The 20662-nt window shown below is 47.3% G+C and overlaps 1 protein-coding gene across 1 annotated transcript in view; it reads right to left on the minus strand.

Annotated features, from left to right (window-relative positions):
* Window positions 1-7167, minus strand: part of zmp:0000000926 (ataxin-1-like) — a 17111-nt gene extending 9944 nt beyond the window's left edge. Inside the window, exon 1 of the mRNA XM_068729685.1 lies at window positions 6912-7167. The gene's annotated coding sequence lies outside the window, so the exon portion shown is untranslated. The remainder of the gene's footprint in view (window positions 1-6911) is intronic.
* Window positions 7168-20662: the final 13495 nt, after the last annotated feature.

Below are 20662 nucleotides of genomic sequence, written 5' to 3' on the forward strand. Positions count from 1 at the left end.
AGAGTGGTGAGGGGAGGAGGGGAGTACTACTAGCTGTGTGTGGTGGCTTACTCCACAAGGAGCAGGGCTAAGCTGATAAAGGGACAGGGTGATACGGGCGATAGCTTATTGGGCAAAAGGCCAGGTCAGCCTTCAGGGCGCTCATCCAGCAGCCCGGCACGCAAACACCCGATTCAAGAGTGACTCTCTCTGCATATGTGCTCAGTCACGACAGGCCTAGCGCACCTTGTTGATGCGGGATGTAGATCAACGGCGTGTGCCATCAGTGCAGCAGAATAGCTCCGCCCTCTTGTTGTAAACGCTGCATGCTAAACATTGCAAGAACGGAGCTGATTGGAGGAGAGCGGTGCAGCGTGAGTGATGCAGACGGGAGGATGACGGCTGTAATGTATTGCTGGGTTAATCCCCGTGAATCCCAACTGGTACGGCCTAAGGAAGGCTTAGTATAGTTCTGGGAGGAAATCCCCCCCCCCCCCCCCCCCTTCCCGTGTAGTGGTACAGGCCGTTAGCCCCTTGGGTATAAATAGGGCAGCTATGGCTCCTTAAGCTGGCTTTTACGCAATATCAGTTAAAAATATGACTTGACTAATTGCGCGCAGGTCAGCCAGTCAGCAGGAGCAACAAAAGGACAGGAAAAAAAGGCTCCTCCTCTTCCTCCTGACCAGACCTCTTCTTCACGTGTGCGCTGAGGTCAGCAGGGAGCAAACGGTTCACAGGTATTCTGCTCAACCTCGTGGCTGACATTTACAGAGACGGGGTTGCTTGTTGTTGTCATTCATTGACATTTAGGCATCTACTGACGAGGAGTTTCATTTTTGCACTTTTCCCACTGTCTCGATCTCTTCACGCGGCATTTGCACCAGCTACATGTTCAACCACAAAGAGATGACATGGGTTTCGTTCGTGTAGGCATCATGAGCATCACAAAGTTTAAAAGCGCACAAACATCACAAAACAAGTGAGCGCAGCGAGGACGACGGCAACTCTTACGCAGCCTGCGGCGATGTCACATTCGGCTGATGCGCAGTCATGCTTTTGTGTCACGCTCGCTGGAGTTTTGGTCCAAACTAGTTTTCCCTGCTTTTTTTTTTTTTTTTTAACCGTGACTCCGTCCTCACAGGTGACCGTCCCTCTCTCGCTGAGAGAGAGAGAGAGAGAGAGAGAGAGAGAGAGAGAGAGAGAGAGAGAGAAAGTCTGATGGGGGTGGAAACAGCTCGAAAAGAGAGAGAACAAGTGTGTGTTTGTGTGTGAAAGAAAAGAGGAGGAGGAAGGGGGGGATTACTTTTCATTTCAAAGATTTGTTGTTTTTGGCGCTGTCCCCATGGCGACCGGCAGTCAATTTGGGTTTTCTGTTAGTTCTGTAGTTTAGCAGCAAAATGTCAGCGAGCTGCATTCAGACACGCCGACGACTCCTCCGCCGACAGAGAGCCATGGCCAGGTCTCTCGTCTGAAGCTCGAGTGCCATTCATTTGCAGCGGGGCTGTCTAGACCGGCTCCACGGACCGCTGTCTGGATTACATTCAAGGCAACATCGCTATACACTGCCATTATCACTGCTGCTCCACAACCCCTCCCACATCAGAACACACACGCACACGCACACGCACGCACACACACACACACACACACACACACACACACACACACGCACACGCACACACACACACTTGTTTACTCGACGCGCTGTTTGTTACAGAGGGTGCTGCAAATGATATTGAAATAGGACTGAGTGGGCTTAATGCTTGTTTTTCAAAATTAAAATGAGGGGGAGTCCCACTTGAGAGAGAGAGCCTTTGTCACACTGCTATTTATTAATCTCTGCTAATACCGACCAAAAAAAAAGAAAAGAAGTCAAATTAAATTAGAGGAAGATGTTTTTGCTGAGTGATTTTTTTTTTTTTTTTATGTTGCGAAAATGAATAGAGAAGCAAGGGCAGGGAAGGGAAGGTAATACTATTGATGCTATAGGCTACAGGATGTCTCAGATGTTACACTTTCTGTGCAGCGATACCAAAACCGATACTGTGCAATTTGTTGCGTTCGTGCGCGCCGGGCCCTGTCTGTACGAGGGAGCGGATCTAACCGATCCGCCTGGGCTCCGGCAGGCGGAGAGAGGCTGAAATAAAAGATGTGGGTGTTAAGTGGTGGGTGGCGTGGGGGTGAAAGGTTGCTGACCCCTAAGTGTAGATGAAGTGTGGAGGAGGAGGAGAACACACTGCCTGATCATACAGCAAGGGCTGGCAGGTCAGGGCCAAAGAAAACTTCGAAAACGGACAGATTGCACTTTGCGTATGCACACACACACACACACACACACGCACACGCACACGCACACGCAGAGTACTTCACACGTATATGTGTGCGTCTGAACGTGAAACGCATCATATGAAATCCCACTTCCTTCACCTCCCTCTCGTGGGACACCCCCACTGACAGGTGTGTCTGTCACTTTAAAGTAGTCTGGCACGGTGTCAACTGTATTCAAACACCTGACTAATATTTGGGATTATTCATCAGCACTCCCGGCGCCGTCGGGCTGAGCTCCCGAGCCAATTCTCATCCCTTCGGCTGTGAGAGTGCTGATCTGGGGAACGGTTTGTTCCGGTTTGGAGGTCCTCCTTGACTGATGAGTGCCGCCGAAGAGGTTTTGTGCAAAACCGACAGAGTGACTGTAAGAAGCGGACGTAGACGCCTCCATGTCGCCCGTTTGTGGACTGCCGCTTGGAAGCCTCGCGTTCGGCATTTTTGTGGCGACGCCATCTTGGATTTTGGCTGAACAGAAGTGACCATATTTAGACTGAGGCGTGACGTAGAGACGCCAGTCATTCACCGTGTAGCCCCGCCCCTAAAGCATCCCCTGCTTTATGGTCTGTTTGACTCTAAATGGAGCATAATGTACTAAATGAACATCATGCTGTAGTGAAGAAGACTGTAAACTAGAGATTGAGACCATGAACTCATGTTACAATGTTTACTGAGGGAATAAATCAAGAGAGAAGTAGAGTCATCAGCTTCACTTGTCAGAACCGAAGGTTGCCGCCTGGCAGTACCGCCGAGTTGCTGTACAGTTTGATAATGGAGCCATGCATGCGTCTGTTCACACATAGCAGCTCTATTACATATTGCTTGATGTGATCAGTTCACAACTAGGTGAGCTGCACTTTCCATATATATATATATATCTATATATATATAGATATATATATATCTATATATATATATCTATATATATATATTAATGAAATGAAGTACGAGCTCGCGTTAGGGCGCCGCAGTTTCCAGAAACGTTGCCGAACTTGACTCCCTCCCTCAGAGGGACGACGTGCGAGACTCGTCAGGTTGTTGTTTTTGCCCGTGGTGCAGGTGTGACGGTGAGAGCGATTATCCATCGCACATCCTGCAACGACCCCGGCCGGCGAGCGAGAGTAGGAAGAGGGGCGATAAAGAATATGAATACACAAATCGGGTTACGCGGGGTCACGAAGCCTCAAACTGGTTTAGAGGTGGAAGACGTGAATCACACACGGCCCTAACGACACATGCACAGGTCCATGTGATCATGCAAATGTGTAGTCTCTGCGTGAATGTACCCTTCAGTGAATGTAAGTTTTCCCTCTCCGTCTCTTTCACTTTCAGTAAACCCCCCCCACCCCCACCCACCCACCCACTCTCTGTCTTTCCCTTTCACTCAACTGGCTGGCTTTTTGAGAGCACACACTCAACGTGGGTGAGAGTGCTAGAGTATATGACTGTCGACACAAGGTGCAGTGTGTGTGTGTGTGTGTGTGTGTGTGTGTGTGTGTGTGTGTGTGTGTGTGTGTGTGTGTGCGCTGCTGTAGGTGGAGAGGCACAGCAGGCGTAAAGGAGCGCTGTGATAATGACAGACCATGCATTATATAACATGCAGATTGCATAAGGAGAAGATTATTTTAGGTCCAGATATTGAGGATGTATAAGTTATTTTATTTTTTTTTCCTTACGTGGGTGTGTACAGCACTATGTGCACTAAGTGCAAGGATGTGTGTTTGTGTGAAAATGTTCTGAAATGTGCTCTTTTCTTTTTTTGTTTTTTTTTTGGTGTCTTTCGAGGAGTGTGTGGGTGTAAGTAAACTAAGTGTATTATGTGTTTGTAAGATGGGGGCATGAATGTTTTCAGATTTCTTTCATAGCTATCTGCATATCAAAACAAGTATGTGGGAATGTTGGCACATTTGTGCACAGTGTGCATAAGGGTGTCTTTATTGCGAGCTCCCACTCGTTATCACTTTTAGACTTCAGAGAGATTCACTTTAAAGGGGCTGATTCTCCTCGTCGGACGCAAAAAAACCTCGGAACTTGAATGATTTTCCTGTTTGAGCTTGCGTTGACGATTTAAAAAAAAGAATTGGCGGAACAAGTTTTGTTTCACGTTCGGCTAAGATCTTACAACACCGCCGTCATAAACGCATATTTTGGTTTGGCAAACACACCAGAGGGAGATGTAGCACCTGAGGAGCTACGTCACCCCCCCCCCCCCCCCCCCCCCCCCGCGCAGGTTATACTGTCTACGGTTACGTAGACGCAACCGCAAATTTATGTATTGCTTTATTTATTGCTGAGATGAACCCATGTGGCCCGTGTGTCTTTTTGTACAGTACTGTCTTTTTGTACAGTACTGGTCCAACAGCGTCTACTTCTACATGAGATTATGTCAGCTTTGGGTTTCTTCAGAGATGTAAAAATGATTATTATATTCTCCCAAGAGGGAAAAAACAACCTAAATTAATAGTAAAACAACAGTAATACAACAGTGTACAAAAAACCCTTTTTTTCAACCCCTTTAATATTCTCAGCAATACACTCACAACTACTATATTATTATCCCAAAACACATGTAGGACTTAACCTCATTTTGCATTGTTATTTAGACCAAATAAACACGTCCGTTTCCTTACATTGCCAAAAAAACGAGTGTAAAGAGATTCATGTTTTGTATCCCTTTTTTTCCATTTTGTAATACTGTGATATAATACCGTCAACGCAAAAACAAATGAAATAGAGAAGAAACCCCGTGATGTACATCTGGGGTCACGTCGTCACAAGGTTACGGTCCTGCAGGATGTGTTGTGTGGAGTCACAGAAGTGAGGCAGAGCAGATCGACTCCGTGTGCCACTGCCTTCTCTTTGCGCCTCGCTCCATGCATGAGTGTGTCCCTGTAAAAAATAGACCTCTTAAAGGGCCAGCAGCCACTCAACCTTCTCCCACAAGCCCGTTCTGCTCTTCAGGGTGACAGTACTCGAAGAAACATGGGATGGAAGAGAACATGCTGTATATTCCATTCAGCCCACAGAGGCCAGTTGTATTTCTGTTTCCCGCGAGATACAGAAAAATACCCACATTCAGAATCATCGCCATTCATGAGGGCACTTCTCTGGTACAGTCACAAAGCAAAGCTCCAGGTTTATATAAGTAACTTACTATAATACACATATTACACCTCCCTGGGTTTTGAAGCCACCTGACTACAGCTAGAGCCCCACCTTGGCACAAATGCTCACTGTGTACACCACAGGGTCCTCGCCTCCAAATCGAGGCATGAAATTGCTCCTTTGCATATGAGTCACACGTTGCAATTGTGCACTCAAAAGGAGCGTTCTCTTGAAGCAACCTCTCTTAAGTGACACAGGACTTCCTGCACACCGCCCGGCGGCTCGTCCTCGTAATTGCGATAAGTGAATTAAGTCAGCGGGGACAAATGTTGTGCGTCTCGCTCGAAAGACGTCTATAGCTGGGGACTCTTTGAACCTGTGTAGTGTTCCTACATGCAGCGTATGGGAGGAGGGGGGGGGGGGGGGGGGGGGAGGTGGTGTATCAGTGCAGCAGAAGGACAAGCGGCTGCTGTGGCAAGAAATAGACCTACAGAAATCATAATCGCGGCGTAGTGTTTTCTGCTGCGAGAACGGCGAGGAAAAATGAGGAGGTTCTTGCGAGTGGAGTCGGATTCACTCGTTGACCGTGTGGCGTGAAGTTTGTGGTCACGAATCAAAAGTACGTCTCCTCTCATGTAGCTGGTCCTCCGGTTAAATAAGAAGTTCTAGTCCATATTACTGATGCCATGCTGCACACCTGCACAGCCTCTATTTTGATTCTGCAGACCTGCCCCCAAACATCTGCACCTCCTGTGTTCTCTCTCCTCCTCCCTTATTTCCCACCTCTTTCGAAATCCCCCCCCCCCCCCCCCCCCCCCCCCCCCACCCCCACTGCTCGACTAACACCACCCTCACCAATCTCATATCTGTTCCTCCCAGTTTAAGCGGGCTCCTCCAGGGCCCCTGGCTATCTCTGGACCAGGGCTATTTAAGCCCACTGCTCTAATTCTGAAAGTCCTGATCTGCCGTCATGCTGAGTGATGAACCTCCACCTCTCTCTCTCTCTCTCTCTCTCTCTCTCTCTCTCTCTCTCTCCCTCCCTTTCTCTCTGTCTGTCTTCGTCTTCCTCACACACTCCTTGACTGTGGATCTGTCACACTCTCCCTCTTGTTCACACTCTCTCTGTTATGCCCTTCCACACGCACAAACACTCCCACACACAGGTGCCGATTTACATGAGGGTATACGCTCATTCACACACACACACACACACACACACACACACACACACACACACACACACACACACACACACACGCACACACACAAATTCTGTCTCCCTGTAATTAACCCAGCTCTCTCTCGAGATGACCTGATGACAGACACTTCTGAACCTGTTTCCTCAGAGCGTTCAAACGCACACAGCTCAGTGTGTTTATCAATTCATTCAAAGTTGCTAACACACCTGCGCTCGCCCTCTCTCTCTCCCACACACACACACACACACACACACACACACACACACACACACACTCGGAGGAGGAAGCGGTGTGGTCACATACCTCGCCGGGTGCCTTCGCGTAGCAGGTAGCAGAGAGTTTACTCATTGGACCAGTAAGCAGCAGGCACGTAGGAATATCCAGTTTTGAGTCTGCGAGCCTCTTCTTCCTCTCTAGTGCTCAGCCTCCCCTTCCTTCATCCTATTCCTGCCTCTCCTCCTTCTCACTCTCTAAACGCCTCTTTGCTCTCTCTCTCTCTCTCTCTCTCTCTCTCTCTCTCCCCGCGAGTGCGCTCTCTTTCTCTCTCCCCAGCTCGCATGATCTCTCCAACCCCCTCCCTCCCTCCCTCCTTCCCTCCCTCCCTCCCTCCTCCTCTCTTGCCGTCGCTCTAACTGACACACACACACACACACACCTTCTATCTCACCCCTTACAACTTCAATCTACACTCATCCCTCTGAGTAAGTCTCTCTGACACACGGTGACACTTGATAACTTTTTTCCTTTCCCCTACCTAATATGCTCCCTCCCTCTGTCCCTCCCTCCCTCTCTCTCTCTCTCTCCCTCCCTGGGAGTGTATAATTAGACAGAGCTCAGTGGTAATACAGTCAGGCTCATTGTGGGAGCCTTAGCATTGCTGCTCATGTTTGGCTGATAGCCCAGCGGCTTCACTCATTAACCTCCCTCGAGCTGCAGAACGGGCCAGCCCACGGGCTCCTGCTATTTGCTGCAGCACCTCAGCCTCTTAGCCCCGTGGGCCAATCGCAGCCCACGTGGATGATGATGATGATGATGATGATGATGGGGGGGGGGGGGTGGGGGGGGTAAAAGGTGTGCCGGCCAGGCCCACGGTGTCGTAGGTGAGGCAGCTAAACGTAATCACTGAGCAGTGACATGTTGCTGCGAGTGAAGCACAACGCCAGCTGGTCAGATCTTGACACATCAAGGGTTTCATAAGGAGTCACTTCTCTTTTAGCTTTAATCACTTGGTCATGATCTGCGTGCAGTGGCATCATGTGCTTTTCTTTCAAGCGTGAAACCACAAAAGACCACTCACACATCTTATTGTGAAACCACTGCGAGGTGTTGGAATGTCCTGTGTGTGTGTGTGTGCGTGTGTGTGTGTGTAGCAATAAGTCATATGCTCTCCTCACTGTACTGCCTCGGTTCCCATCACAAGTGACCTGGCGTTACCCAACTAACCTGCGCTGTGACATTATTGATATCACAAATTGAAACACTAACTCGCTGACAAATATTTGCTTTGACGCCACACCTGGGCGAGTGCTTTCACTATCGTGTTACTGCCTCCGTCACTGTCGGGAGGGGGGGGGGGGGGGGGGGGATTTGACTCCGGTTCAGGAGCTGGAAGCGTCAGGAGAAGGCCGGGATCTCTCTACGGGTCAAAGTCAAAAGGAGAGTTAGAATCTGTGACCTGCAGATCGCAGCAATTATCCTTTTTTTATTTCCCACTATTATAATTGATGTGTTTCTGAGGCAATTGTAAAATTGGTCTGACCTATTTGATGTATTTCTACTTAAAAAATCCTAAATTAAACTTCATCAAACAGCCTCAATTGATTACATATGCCTCTACATGACCTGCATCAGTAAACGAGACCGGCAGCGAGAAGATCGTTACTTTCTGAAGGGAACCCGGCGGTCGGAAACACTACCGCCTTCGTCCACAGGGGCCGCCAACATCCCCGCAAAGCGAGAGTTCCTCATCGTAGCTTTAAGTTCTGGGTAAACATACCGTGCTGTCGGGCCATAAATCAATATCGAGTGTGGCTACCGATGCCTTTCAAAGCGTGGTTTGTGACACTCGAACCCGAATTTGGTGACGACGTGACGTCAAACAGTACCAGAAAAGAAAAATTGCTAAAAAGGCAAAGAAATATTGAGCAGCGTGTCAGTCGGAAAGAGTGCTCACCCTCTGTTTAAACACTAAGGACAATACTTTGATTAAAACAGCTGTAGTGTAAATACGAAAAGGCTCCATCCAGTAACGTGGTTTAAAATATCTTATATCTCATATTTCTATTATTTCATTTTTGTTTTTGTGTACTTTGACAGGCGTCTTGAGGCTCAGTTGGGTAACTTTTAAAACAAAGATAGATAGATATTCACACAAGTGTCAAAGCCATAACTGCAGCTTCATGAATGCCTCGTAGGCATAGATCATATTCTCCTTTAATCAGCCGTAGCCATCGGAAGCTATTCCACCTTTAGACTTTGAGTCGTCTCAAACACACGTACTTTTTTATGCTTAAAGATAAAAAAAAAAAAAAAAAAAAACCATACATCTGTCAGCCAAACATACAACATAAGAAAATAAAAAAAAGAAAGGTCATCGCTGATTTCATGTCAAGCACGCATTATCTTTCAGAAAGTTTTTGTTTGACTGGAGCAGAGAGATAGAGGGAAGATTGTGATCAAACAAGCAGAAAGAGTGGGAGGGTGTGACTACAGCACTAATCAAGAGATCACATGGTGTGTGTGTGTGTGTGTTTTTGCTCTTGTGATCATTAGGCACCTCGCAGGCTGAACGTCTTAGTATCGTTTCCTCTCTCCTTCTCTCTCTCTCCCGTTCTCACTTCTGCATTCGCACTACGACATCCGATAAACACCGATGTAAATAGAACTGGGAAGAACAACATTGCTCCGCTCGCCGAGGGAAAAACCTGTTTAACGAGTCGCTTTCTTCGGCGCGTTGATGAGGAGTCTGATGGACCACCAAAACATGAATCGCACACCTGACGTTTATCAGTTTAAAACATCATTTTGCGCGTCAAGAGAGTCGCATCTGTTGAAGTGTACGGCTGGGAAAAAAACGCGTAATTAGAAAAACTACACACCCAAAAGGCCCCATTCACAGCAGCCATGTTGACATGTCATAGCAGGGTAAAAATAGGTGTAATTGATTCAATTAATTATTCTTTTTTTTTTTGCTATTTAAAGTGTCACAGTGATTCCAGTGAGCCAGCATGCACAGCACCAGGGCCCCGGCCCACCTAAATGGATCAGGGCCATAACTATGGTTATAAATGAATTACACCTGTTTTTACCCCGAGGCTGTGAAAAGGGCATGTAGGCATGTAGGCATGTAGGCATGTAGCTCTCGGTGAAGCTACGACACGCCTGCGTGTGTCGATGCACTCGCACCGACTACGGGTCTCGCTCGTTCTTTCGCTTTCCCGGCTGTTAGAAAGAGTCGCCGGATAAAACGCGTCAGGTAAGATCACGTTTTTTACCAAATACGGTCCCGTGGAAGACAGCGGGAGGGGGACTTCAGACGATCAAGGCTCCTTCGTAAGCTTACAATACTTAGAGAAGGTGTTGGGTGTCTGGAGAAAATACACCATATTACAGCTTCAGATTCTACGGTGGCCCACAGAGGTCATAGAGGCGCGGCGTCTGTGTGGATGTAAGTCGAGCTGTGAAGACGGGACATCTTTGACTGTAATTTGTGTGGATAAATGGAACGACACAAACTGAGAAGGAGAGCCAAGCACATGGCGGCGAGACACAAACCCGTGATTCCTGCCTAGACGCACACACACACACACACACACACACACACACACACACACACACACACACACTCACTCACAGCAGTGACGAGGCCACCGTGAGGCAGTTTCACAATTATTTGTGTGTGTTATGTGCCTTTTGTATATAAAGTATATGCATGTGTGTGCTTGTATGCGCATGAGTGTGTGTGTGTGTGTGTGTGTGTGTGTGTGTGTGTGTGTGTGAGAGAGAAAGTGACTCACCCCGTGTCAGTTACTCCTCTACTAAAGTGTCCTTTCCTTTTTTACTTCACACCTCTACAGTTTGCTATTTTTGGGCTATGTTAGCAGAACTAGTAGTATCCGGCACTCACTCACTCACTCACACACACACACACACACACACACACACACACACACACACACACACACACAGGCACACTACAACATGCAAAGCCCATTGGGAGTGTTTTGGAAGAGCGAGAGTGAGAGAAAGAGAGAGAGAGAGAAGTGCATCTTTTATGGTGCACTGGTACAATAGCTGAATCGGTGGAGCAGACAGAAATATCCAGGGTTACTCGCAAAGTGAAAAATATCGTATTGCATAAGATGGTGAAAGGACCTGACCACGTAAATGCAACAGTAGCTCTCTCCCACAAAGGCACGCACACACACACACACACACAAGCACGGGCTCACACACACTCACACACACACACACACACACACACACACACACACACACACACACACACACGCAGTGATGTCCTAATAGTGTCCTGCAGGCAGGCGGGCAGAGGCGGGCCAGGGTAGAGAAACTGGAGCTGAGGCAGAGTGCTGACTCAGGGAACAACCAGTGAGAGAGAGAGAGAGAGAGAGAGAGAGAGGGAGTGTGTGTGTGTGTGTGTGTGTGTGTGTGTGTGTGTGTGTGTGTGTGTGTGTGTGAGAGGGGACATTGTGCTACACAGAGGCCTCACGACTTGCGTGTGCAAACCTGAATGTCCCGACCAATCTGAGCACTTCATGTTGTTTGACCGCCGCTGTGAGGTTAGCTGCCGTGGAAGAAGAAGGAGAAGAAAAAAAAACCAAAGTCTTACTCTTATAAGAATTCCATTGAGAAAAAGGAGAAGTAGAAAAGAAGAAGTCTCTCTCTCTCTCTCTCTCTCTCTCTCTCTCTCTCTCTCTCTCTCTCTGTACTCTTAGTTGTATTATTTCACTCCTCATTTGCTCTTCTGAGTAAAGTGCTGTGTCAGGGCCGTGACTCTTGTTCACAGAAGTCGGACGCAGCACGAAACACGAGCGGTCAGATGATCAGACACATCTTTAGAGGAACTTCCGATTTAGCCAAACCTCGTTGAAAATACATTTTGAATGGTGAAAGTCAATTGTAAAAAAAAAAAACGGGCTTTGATTTGATTAATCATCCAGTGCATGAAATATCAGAAATTGTGATAAAATAAAAATTTTCCAAGACAGAAGGTTTTCATGGCCTTCTCGTTTTCGCTTCTTTTGCTTGAAAAACTATTAAAATGGATCATTTTTGTCAAAATAGTTCACGCCCCAATTGTAAATCAACTAATGGCTTCAGCCCCAGATGTAAACACAACACAGTTTACAGGCCAGCGTTCACCGAGCATTCCCGTGTAACGGGATTATTTTGGGTACGCTAACCTCAGGATCGTCTGACCGCCGGGGTCACCGGACTTTGCCGTGGCGATGTCTCCACGTTCCCTGAAGTTCAGCAATTACTTTTGGGGGAGAATAATGTTCTCACAGCTAATTGAAAATGCCGCGAGTTTTGATAAAGTGGAATCACCATTAACATCTTTTTGGCAGCGTCTGAACTGCCGACATCAGTGCGTCTCTGTGTTTAAGTGGGTGAGCGTGACCATGAGGTGTGTAATACGATGTATATAGACTGTGCTCTAAACACAAGAGCGGCAAGTCAGCAACATCCAGGTGGTTTTGGTTTACCCTCTGATTTCACTCCCCCCATCCCTCTCTCCCTCCCTCCCTCCCTCCCCCATCCCCTTGTTGTCTTTCCTGCTTCATTATTTGTCCTTTCTCACCGGCTAAAAATACATGCTGCCCTGTCACTATAACAGATCACCTCAGAGCAAATTTGCAGTGGACAGTGTTTGATACAGCAGCAGCGCCACCCACTCCACTCGCTCTCTCTCTCACACACACACACACACACACACACACACACACACACACACACACACACACACACACACACACTGCAAACACACATGCCATGAGCCTTGGATCATAATGGAGTCAGTGGATTAGTATTTGCGTCTGTGGGCCGACTGATATATAAAGTGTGTTTGCGTGCGTGTTTGGACAAACAGGTGCAGCGACCGCGTGAGGCTGACGGAGCTGTTGGCGGGTTCAACCACGTAGGGTGCAGTAGCTACATCGGGTCGGCCCCCGTGAGGTGCGGAGGGTGGCTACTATCTCACTTACACGCCGGGACAAGGTGGCACCTGTGCTCTGCTGTTTCACCATAACAGGAATATATTGTGTGAGAGAAGCATACCGAGCGGAGTGATGCAGACAAAGGAAATATGTGCGAGCCAATGTCCACAGGGCTTTCGTGTGAAAATGGTTATTTTTTTTTCTATATACAGGAGAGAGAGGGAGAGAGAGGGGGAGGGAGAGAGGGAGAGAGAGAGAGAGGCTGACGGGCCACTCGTAAGAAAATGAAATAAACAACAACTTCTCACTCCTGCTTTCACACTCGATGTGCAACTCAAGCGAGTGCGCAGGAGACGGCGTAAGGTGTCACTGCGTTTCGCGCTCAGGAGAATTTGCCTTTCGTGTCTCCTGTTTCCATGGTAACCGAGCGGCGACCTGCGATGACCCACCTCCCCCCCCCCCAGAGGGACGGAGGTGAAGTTGTCATTTAGCAGAGGCCAGTGGGGAGAATATTATTGCCTTCATCAGTTCTTGCAGGTGACCCTGCTGAGGTCGATAATCAGCCTGGGACATAAAGTGTCTTTCTTTCTCCCCATGTATGTGTATGTGTGTGTGTGTGTGTGTGTGTGTGTGTGTGTGTGTGTGTGTGTGTGTGTGTGTGTGTGTGTGTAGTGTAAAAGCATGCGCCACAGCCCTGCTACCTGTGTTTCAACAGGCCCTGTTGTCTCATTATCAGAGTGACATTTGTGCAGTCCTGCGGAGCCATCTGGATGCGTCCCACACACATGTGAGAGAAACCAGCCTGGGTTTGGATCTGACTCACATCAAACAGCCTCTCTGCCCACACACACATACACACACACACACACACACACACACACACACACACACACACGCTAACACACAAACACCAAATACAGACGGCACAAATAGAGCAGTTTCCAGAAGCCAAAATCTGACATTTAACGAATAGTGAGGTGACAGAGAGATTGATATTTTCCAACTGACACTCTTCATAGTTTCCAGTCACAACAGTGGAGGCTCACTGATGTAAAGCTGCAGAAAAAAGTGACCTCTCAACTACTTGTGTCCATCTCAGTGGAGTTATCTCCAGTGTGTGTGTGTGTGTGTGTGTGTGTGTGTGTGTGTGTGTGTGTGTGTGTGTGTGTGTGTGTGTGTGTGTGTGTGTGTGTGTGTGTGTGTGTGTGTGTGTGTGGGACATCCCCACGGCAAATGTGAATGTATATATACGAGCCACAGGTTGGAGTTGTGAAACTGCCTCTGTGGCTCACTGGCACAGAAGAAGATGAACATCAGCTTGAAGTTAATGAGCCGCTTCATTGTCCAGGAAAGTCCCAAAAAATCTAATGTGATCAAAGCTGATGCTTCACACAGAAATAATATGAACACCTTCTACAAATAATCACACAGGCCATTCAAAGTGCTTCACAAAAGTAGAGACAAGTTTAAACTTATATCTTTAGTGTTTACTTATTGATTATCCTTGATTTATTCTCTACTGATCCCTCTTGTTGCTGCTGCTGTGTTACTGCTTATGTCCCCGCCGTGGGACAAATAAAGGATCGTCTTAAATCCAAATTAATGATGGCAATGACATAAAACCGATTGATTAAAAGCTGCGGAGAAGACAGCAGTCATTAGCTTTTTTTTTAAAGTGGCTACAGTTGGAGAATATCTTAGTTCCAAAAAGAGCTGATTCCGGCACCACGTTTTGGATCGAACTCTTGGCATCACTAACGGAGCAGTCGACAACAAAGCAGACAATTTAAAAAAAAAAAAGAAGGCATTTTAGTGTTGATGCTCATTGTCATTCTCGATTCCTAGAGTCACTTCTAAATTGCCTCATTAAAGCTGTGTGTGGTGTAATACGCGTCTCATATGCTGCAGTTGGAGTGAACAGGACAAACAAAAGGCCCACATGACTCAAACACAGAAGAGTTGTTTCTACAAACGCTGCTTCTGGACTAATTTTATATCCTGGTTTCGCAGCAAGTTATGACTGTCGCTCGACATTTGTGAAAAAGACCCGATGCAGTTTCGCTATGACTGTGTCAGCGCGGCGAACCATAGGAAAGCACACACACACACACACATGCACACACACACACACACGAGTGAACCGAGGGACTACAAAGTTAGCATACTGAGTCATTAGCAACTAAATGCTATTGGTGAGAAAGGTGCATGCATGCTGAAAAGGTTCTCTCGGGTTCCACGCAGAACTGTGGGCCTCCAGAGTCTGTTTCCTGAGCAGCTCTGTGCATGCAGGTTTTTCGGCGAACGCCGCTGCGATGCTCGTTGACGTGCTAAAGCTCGGCCGCATGCAAGGTAGGCCTCGCTCTACCCCCCCCCCCCCATCTCGCTCTCTTTCCCCTCTCTCATCTATAATTGATTGCTCCCACTGTACCAACTTCATTTGCTGGCTGTGAATAATGAATGAGACACAGAGTGGAGGCGATTTCTCCTCTCCGCCGGTTTGATACCCGATTAGCCGTTTACGGCGGTATCCGTGCCATCCGTGACCGGGCCTGGGGTTTCCCAACGTGTGCCAAGAAAAGCCGCTCGTGCCTTTGGGAAGGGGGGGGAGAGAAAAGGCCGGACAATCATCCGTTGATTGGTATCATTTAAGACCATTAAGGCTAGCATAATTTATGACCGAGCGACAGGCGGGCGCCAAAGCGACAAGCGTGTTGTTTTAATGCATGATTCAAGCAGGCGCTTGGTTCGTTGCATGGAAATGAAACCTGCTCGCCCTCGGTGAGTGCATAATTCCCATTATAGCAATCTCGCACTCTGTAAAGCATCTTCACACACACACACACACACACACACACACACACACACACACACATGCATTCACACACACTTTTTTTTTTTTCAAATGCTCACGCGAACCCGCACGCTCAGAGACAAACTGTTCTCCGCCGCAGTGAGGTGTGCTCCTCTGAGGTGCACGCCATGTGATGCACACTCCGCTTACACCACCACCACCACCACCACCACCACCTCGCCCCTCGACACAGCTCAATGGACTTTTTCAAGCTGCGTCCAACACTCACTCACTCACTCACTCACTCACACTTGACCAGGATTAATAATAGCGTGTTTCAGTTCCACAATGTGCAAGCAAAGATGATGTTTTTCTGTTTTTATTTGTGGGTGAAGTTGCATCAACCAGAGACTCAAAACAACTCTTCACACTTCCTGGAAGAGTCAACATGAGAGGCATGCCCCCCCTCGACGCGGCTCCTGTACCTTCCTCTTACTATCTTAGGCACACACACACACACACACACACACACACACACATATACACACACACACACACACATACACGTATCCTCATTCATGAAGAAAAAGAAAAGAGATTTGCTGACACAGACATGCACGCAAACAGATAAAAGAGCCACATTGTTCGCAGTCTGCCGTTGGAGAAAGTTGCGACCGACAGAAGGGGCTCGGTGTGGGCAGCAGAGGGTCGACCACGCCGCCGCGGCGGCGGCGGCTGTTCCGACTTTCCATAACCTGACGGAGCGAGCGCGTTTTGTGTCATGGAAGGCCGTGGATGGCGACGAGATGATGAGGATGAGGATGTGGAGGAGGTAAAATAGCACGTATGGAGGCGGAAGGTAGCGGTGAGGAAGGAGAAGGTGCGGGGTTGTATACGAGGAAGATATCGATGGTGACTCCGTCCTCAGCTTCAATACAAGTGAAATGCTTAGACGTCTGAAAGAGCACCAGCATCCTTTTCTTTCCACCCTCACCCCTCCATTCATCTCCTCCCTCCTTCACCTCCGCCCATCTGTCTGCCTCTTTCTCTGGCCACACATCGACGCGCCGAGAGAGACAAGCCCCGTAACACACAGAGAGAGACCCTGAGTGTCTGTCTGAACCCTATAGAGCTGGAGACTGTCTGAGTCTTGAATACGTCTTGATCTGCAGAGGTAGATGCACAGAGGCGCAGTTATAAAGGGAGGCGGAGGAAGGGCTGCGAGAGAGAGAGAGAGAGAGAGACGAAAGAACACAGGAGAGCGCGAGTGCGTGAGAAAGAGAGATGTACTGTAGGGAGCTGGAGGGAGAAAGTAAGTGAGAGACGGAGGGAGAATGAGCATGAGAGTGTGTGAGAGAGATAAATAGAGACAGAGCGAGCAGGAGGAGGGGGGGGAGTGTAAACAGCAGAAGGTTCACTGGGTTCAGTGTGCAGTAGAGGAGCTGAAAGATGGGCATCAGAACTCAAAGCCCAGGAGGCTGGATAGTGGTGCGTGACTCACATACTCATGCATATATTCACACACACACACACACACACACACACACACACACACACACACACACACACACACACACACACACACACACATGCACACACGCAAACGCAGAAACATTCAAATGCTATTTTATTTCCAATCATGAACACACACACACACACACACACACACCCAAGGGAGACATTAATAATAGAGCCATTTTAAAAGTGTATCATATTGACACCTTTCTTTTTTTTTTCCTTCCTCCATCTTTGTATTACCGTACCGCCGAACACACATCTCTCTCACTGTTTGTTATTAATATGTCGATAAATTGATTAAATTATTTTCAGGAAATTGCTTCGTGGCAGTATTCAGCATCACTGTTACATAACGTGAACGCCTTGACTCACAAAATACAATATCACACACACACACACACACACACACACACACACACACACACACACACACACACACACACACACACACACACATGGTCTGACACTTCACCGACAAGGAACACAACAATAGTTGGCGTTTATTATCACATGTCACTGTGCGGTTTATTCAATTTTGTTGTTTGTTTTTTTTTATCTGACAATGACTAATATCCACAATAAAATACTTTTGGTTCGCTGCTGTGTATCAGTGGCACGGCTCAGCATGACGAGTCAACCCGATACTGTCGAAGCAGCCTGTTTTCTCCACATGAGTCACTGGATCTCATTTAGACACTGAGAAACGCTGCACACACGCGCATCACAAAAACCATCACGTTAACAGATCTGGTGCATCCAAGTGCACGAGACGCAGGAGGAGCTGCGACTATTCCAAATTTCAGACCTCAGTGCGTGAAGTACAGCACGCGTTACACCAGAGAGACGACGCGCGGCCCGAGACATGGCGCTGAGCTCGGTGCTGACAGAAAGTTTTCACATAACAGGTAGGTATGCTGTAACAGAGGTTGTTTTTTAATATATATATATTTATAATATATATATATTTTCTGTATAAAGCATTGCGGCTTTCAAAGACGCCGTCGCTCACAATGCTCCAAGACAAAAAGCTCAGTTTCCACACAATAAAGGGGGACCGTGCGCGTTCGGAGCTGAAGCCATTGCGCAATCCTGACAACTTTCTGTCTAATTAACACCTTGACAGAGACGCGTTCTCCTCTCCCTGAGAACAAAGGCACCGCTGCTGTCGCCTCTCGGTCCTGCCACATTTAGCGCGCGGCGTGTCTAGCGGGGAGGCTAAGAGGCACATCTACATATACATATATATATATATATGTATATACGTTGGAGCAGGCAGGTGTGTGCGCACATCCGCGCGCTTGGCACCTGGATGGATGTCTGTTGCCATGGTGACCGACAGAATATCCCCGCACAACGTGATATTTTTTAATGAAGTTTGAGCGCTCCTGACTTCACTGTCTGCTCGCGACTGTGAAGATGTGAACTTGTGTGTTGTCTGTCACTGAGGCTCAGCTGCGTGTTGTTCACCAGAGGAACTCCACAGCAGCTCATGTCAGCAGCGAGGCTCACTGTGTGTGTGTGTGTGTGTGTGTGTGTGTGTGTGTGTGTGTGTGTGTGTGTGAGTGTGTGTGTGTGTGTGTGTGTGTGTGTTTGTGTGTGTTGCTCAACCAAAGCGTAACGTGAAGGCAAAGGGAATACTAACTGTAGTGCCCGTGAATAGTGTGTGTGTGTGTGTGTGTGTGTGTGTGTGTGTGTGCATGCGCAAAATGTGTATATTTACCACAGTATGACTCACAAGCCACATCAGAGACTGTGCTGCAGAAGATTGAGACAACACAGTTTCAAAGAGGAAGCCAGCACTGATAGTGCTGAAAGAGCAACAGGCACAACACACACGCACACGCACACACACACACACACACACACACACACACACACACACACACACACACACACTTGTGCACATGCACACGATGACACTGTGGAAATCCCCTTTTGTTCACCTGAATGAAATAACTGGGAGTGCCTGAAACCTGCAATACACATTTTGAAATGTGATTACGATTGTGTTCCATTTCCCGATTGAAACATGTAATCAGAAGCTGACACTTGATCTGTTGTTGGTCAACAACAAATCTGAAAGCTCGCGAATTTGATCTTCCCGATATCGACACCAGTGATTCTTATTCATGGCGTCTCTCTTACAGAAGTGTAAAAGTTATTTTTGTATTGTTGAGGCGATCGTCGTGCTGGTTCAGTGTATACTGCTCCTTCAGTGTGAGCTAAAGTGTAATACACAAAGTCCTCCAGCAGATGCCAACGTTGACTCACCAATGAGGATTCGGATGTACTGTTTTTCGCTTTACGGTGGTGCTCTCACATCAAATGTCAAGTAGAACAGTCCATGAATCATTTCATATTATATTCATATCTCCATACGTAGTCTGCAAAGAGTTTTCCATGACATCATTACACTGGAGCAGCCTCCTCCGACTGAACACGTGATGCAGCTGGCTGTTTGAAGCCTCTTATTAAGGAAAGTGGGGAGTCGGGGGGGTGGGGGCTGCAAGAATCCATGCTGCTAAGTGCCTATTAACCCCCCTAAGTGTGACAGTTACAGTGCGCTTCTGCAGCGCTGTGTGTATTTGTGGGAACATGTGCATTTGTAATGGTGCGTTCGTGCGTGCGTGTGCTTAATTACATGTTAGTAGGACATGCTTTTGTGCGCTGTTGTCCACGCCTGCGTTAAGAACGTCCTTTTAAAACAAAGGCGGCGAGAGGGATCGGTCTTGATTTGCATGCGGCAAATAATTGATGTTATTCTTTTTATTGAGATATGCAAGCACACATCTCTGCAAACTTACTCAATAGTTTAAAAGATCAGCGCGACCTTCTGCTGCTATTAATACATAATTGATGACGTACTTTCTAATAACACATCAGGCCTAAATGTTATCAAGTCATTAAAAGAGGGCAATGACTTTCTCACCTTTTTAATTAGCTGTCAAGTGTGCCGATGTAAATGTTAACACGTTGTGCGGATGCTCTGCTGCTCTTTTTCAGACGGTGTGTTTGTCACTCTGACCATTAGACTGGTCTAAATTAAAACAGAGGAAACCAGCAAATGGATTTTTTTTTTTTTTTTTTTTTTACAAATTGGGATCTCAAAATGCATCTATGGTTTATTGTTAATCCATTTAGAGCAGCTGATTTGTTAAACAGTTAAAGGGGAACCTCAGTGATTTCACTCGAGCATCGTATAATGTTTTTTGTGGCTCTGGAGAAGCTGAATTATGGGATCCAGATTCACACCCCCCTCAGGATGAATCATACTGACTTTGTGATCCTATTAATATTATACAGATGGCCGTAAAATTTGCTATTCAAGGTCCCTCGAGCACAGATTTTAAAAACGTTGGTGGTTAACCTGACCTTTAGTCTTGTTCCAGACCAAATCAATTTGCCCAATACTGAAAAATAAATGACGTTCCCATCAGCCTCAGCTGATGTGAATGTTTAGTGATAATTAGCAAATAGCAATGCTAACAGTAAAACTAAGATGTTAAACATGGTTCACATTATACCAGCATTTGCATGTTAGCATGGCGGTGTGAGCAACACTGTGCCTA

This window comes from Cebidichthys violaceus, unplaced genomic scaffold (genome assembly GCF_023349555.1).
Source record: "Cebidichthys violaceus isolate CVI_PGR_0920_01 unplaced genomic scaffold, fCebVio1.0.p SCAF_47, whole genome shotgun sequence".
Taxonomy (NCBI): domain Eukaryota; kingdom Metazoa; phylum Chordata; class Actinopteri; order Perciformes; family Stichaeidae; genus Cebidichthys; species Cebidichthys violaceus.